General features: G+C 42.3%; 1 non-coding gene across 1 annotated transcript; it reads left to right on the top strand.

The window, feature by feature from the left end:
- Positions 1–2873: 2873 nt before the first annotated feature.
- On the top strand, positions 2874–2980 carry LOC141663327 (small nucleolar RNA R71). Its single transcript, XR_012551406.1, has one exon. It is a non-coding gene; the product is annotated as a small nucleolar RNA R71 (small nucleolar RNA).
- Positions 2981–3503: the final 523 nt, after the last annotated feature.

Here is a 3503-nt window from a genome sequence, read left to right as displayed (position 1 = left end):
TCATGCAAACTCTCCATCCCATGACTGTTCGAGTAGGAATGAGCTCATTCTTCTCATTAGCAACAACGGTGATACCTCCTTTATTTGGTACACACTGAACTGGACTCACGCAAGATCTATCAGAAATGGGATAGTTGATCCGTGCATCCAGCCATTTAAGAATTTTCTTTTTCAAAACTTCTTTCATGGTCGGATTGAGCCTTCTTTATTGCTCAACAGTAAGCTTGCTACCTTCCTCTGGCAGAATTTTATGCATACAATAAGAAGGGTTGATTCCCTAAATATCTGTTATCGTCCATCCAATTGCTGATTTGATCTCTCTCAGAATTCTTAATAGTTTTTCCTCGTCACTACCTGAAAGGTCAGATGCAATAATAACAGGCAAAGTAGATGCATCACCTATAAAAATATACCTTAAGTGTTCAGGTAATGGTTTAAACTCAAGTGTCGGAGCTTCCTTGTGACAACCCGGGTCAAATCCCGAGCCTTTTTCGAAAACCGGGTCAAGTCCCGATTACTAGTCCGAAATAAGTCAAAGCCTACTGTCCCAAATGCAGCCAACTTGGCTAACGACTAGCCCACCACAGGCCCCCAAAAGATCATGATTTGTTGGCGCATATAGTAGTAATACTTTGCCTTATAAACTGAACAGAAGTCCCAAATCTCCTCGATGTGGGACTGGGGTGTTACAAACTCCCCCACTTAAACTCCTGACGTCCTCGTCAGGCCGAACAGACAGCCCATTGTGGGATAATACCGGCTGGCTTCGTGTCCCCACCTCCAGCAACTTGACTCATCAAGCTTTCGAGAGTCGGCTCTGATACCATATGTGACAACCCGGCTCAAATCCCGAGTCTTTTTCGAAAACCGGGTCAAGTCCCGATTACGAGTCCGAAATAAGCAGAAGCCTACTGTCCCAAATGCAGCCAACTTGGGTAACGACTAGCCCATCACAGGCCCTTAAAAGATCATGATTTGTTGGTGCACATAGTAGTAATACTTTGCCTTATAAACTGAACAGAAGTCCCAAATCTCCTCGATGTGGGACTGGGGTGTTATATTCCTCAACAGATGACTTGAGGCGCTTGGGAGATTTATTCAGCTCCTCTATTCCAAGAGATTTAAAAGGCATATCCATATTCCTCTTCCAGGGAGAAGCATTCAGATATTGCAATTTCTCATCACCTTCATCATCTTCACTATCAGAATTCCCTAATAAGGCCTTTTCTAAGACATCAGATCTTAGCAATTGATCAAATTCTGAAGTAACCACAGAATCGACCAACTCCACTTTTAAGTACTCCTCATTTTTCCTAGGGAATTTCATGGCATTGAACACATTAAAAGTTACATCCTGGTCCAGCACTTGCATGGTGAGCTTACCCTTTTGCACATCTATCAAGGTTCGGCTAGTAGCCAAGAAAGGTCTTCCCAAGATTTTGGGAATCTTCTTATCCTGCTCGAAATCAAGAATTACAAAATCAGCAGGAAAGATGAGTTTATCCACCTTGACCAAGACATCCTCCACAATGTCTCATAGATATGTAATAGAATGATCGGCTAACTACAGAGTCATATAAGTAGGCTTTGGATCAGGTTAGTCCAACTTCTTGAAGATTGACAAAGGCATCAGATTGATGCTAGCTCCCAAGTCACATAAGCATTTGTCAAATGACACCTTTCCAATGGTGCAAGGAATAGTGAAGCTTTCAGGATCTTTAAGCTTCGGAGGCAACTTCTGTTGCAGCACAACATTGCACTCCTCCGTGAGAGCAACTGTCTCTAAGTCATCAAGCTTCACCTTCCGAGAAAGTATACATTTCATAAACTTCGCATAACTAGGCATCTGTTCAAGATCTTCAGCGAAAGGTATGTTGATATGAAGTTTCTTGAACACCTCCAGAAACTTTTCAAACTGCTTATCCAGCTTTTTCTTCTACAGCCTCTTAAGGTAGGGAGGTGGAGGATAGATCTATTTCTCCCCTGTATTACCCTCAGGAGGAGTGTGTTCAACAGTAGTCTTCCTTGGTTCCACTTCTACTTCCTTCTGCACTTCTTCTTCAGTTATAGCTTCTTCATCCCAAACTTGAGAGTGTTCGGGCATTGCAACCTTCCGAGACCTTAATATAATTGCCTTTACCTGCTCCTTAGCTTCCCTCTTTCCTGGTACTTCAGTATCACTAGGAAGTGTACCAGGTTGACGATTTAACAAGGCATTGGCAATTTGTCCTATTTGATTTTCCAAGGTCTTGATAGAAACCGCTTGGCTCTTGCACATGAGCCTCAACTCTTCCAATTCAGATTTTTCATTAGACTGTTGCAGCTGGAGTTGTTGCCTTGGTGCATATTGTGGTTGTTGAAAACCAGGAGGGTTGTACTACTTTGCTGGATACTGCTGATAAGGCTGTTGAACCGCATTTTGAGTGTTGCTCCAGCTAAAGTTAGGATGATTGCAGTTGTTAGGATGATATATGGCTGGTACAGGTTGCTGCGACCTCTGAAAGTTGCTCAAGAACTGAGCTGATTTAATAGAAATGGTACACTGATCAGTCTCATGGGCACGAGCACAAAGTTCACAGACACTAGTGATCTAATTAACTCCATAATTAGACAGAGAATCCACCTTCATCGTCAAAGCCTTAAGTTGAGCAGCTATAGTAGTAGCTGCATCCAACTCCAGAATTTCTGCTACCTTGCCCTGAGATAGTCTCTGAGTAGGATTCTGGTATTCATTAGCAACCATCAGTTCAATCAATTCATAAACTTCGTCGTAGCTTTTAGCCCACAAGGCTCCTCCTGATGCTGCATCAAGCATGGATCTAAAAGTAGCACCTAAACCATTATAGAAATAATTAATGATCATCCAGTATGGCATCCCATGATGATGGCACTTCCTAAGCATCTCCTTATATCGATCCCAAGCCTCACATAAAGATTCTCCAGATTGCTGATCAAATTGAGTAAATGCGTTTCTGATTGCAACAGTCTTCGCCATAGGAAAGAATATAGTTAAGAACTTTTGAGCAAGATCCTCCCATTTTGTGATAGACCCTGGTGGTAGAGAATGTAACCATCACTTAGCTTTATCCCGCAGAGAGAATGGGAAAAGCCTCAACTTAATAGCATCTTCAGAAACTCCATTGAACTTGAAAGTGTCGCAGATCTCGATGAAATATCTGATGTGCTTGTTGGGGTCTTCTGTCGGAGAACCCCCAAACTGAACTGAGTTATGTATCATCTGAATCGTGCTCGACTTGATCTCAAAGGTATTAGCCGAAATGGTTGGTCGAACAATGCTAGACTGAATATCATTGATCTTCGGTTGAGAGTAGTCCATCAAAGCCTTTGGATTTGCATCTGGTTCTCCCATTGCAATAAAAGCCTCTTCTTCTTTTTCAACTAAGATCTCTTCTTCAACTTTCTCATCTCACTACACCATATATGACCTATCGCAACCCCTCTCCGAGTGAAAGTTACCTCATATGTTACCTTAGTTACGCTAC

The sequence above is a fragment of the Apium graveolens genome, chromosome 5, assembly GCF_009905375.1.
Source record: "Apium graveolens cultivar Ventura chromosome 5, ASM990537v1, whole genome shotgun sequence".
Classification (NCBI taxonomy): Eukaryota; Viridiplantae; Streptophyta; class Magnoliopsida; order Apiales; family Apiaceae; genus Apium; species Apium graveolens.
The sequence above is the reverse complement of the archived record's forward strand: the minus strand, read 5'-3'. Positions and strand labels throughout refer to the sequence as shown.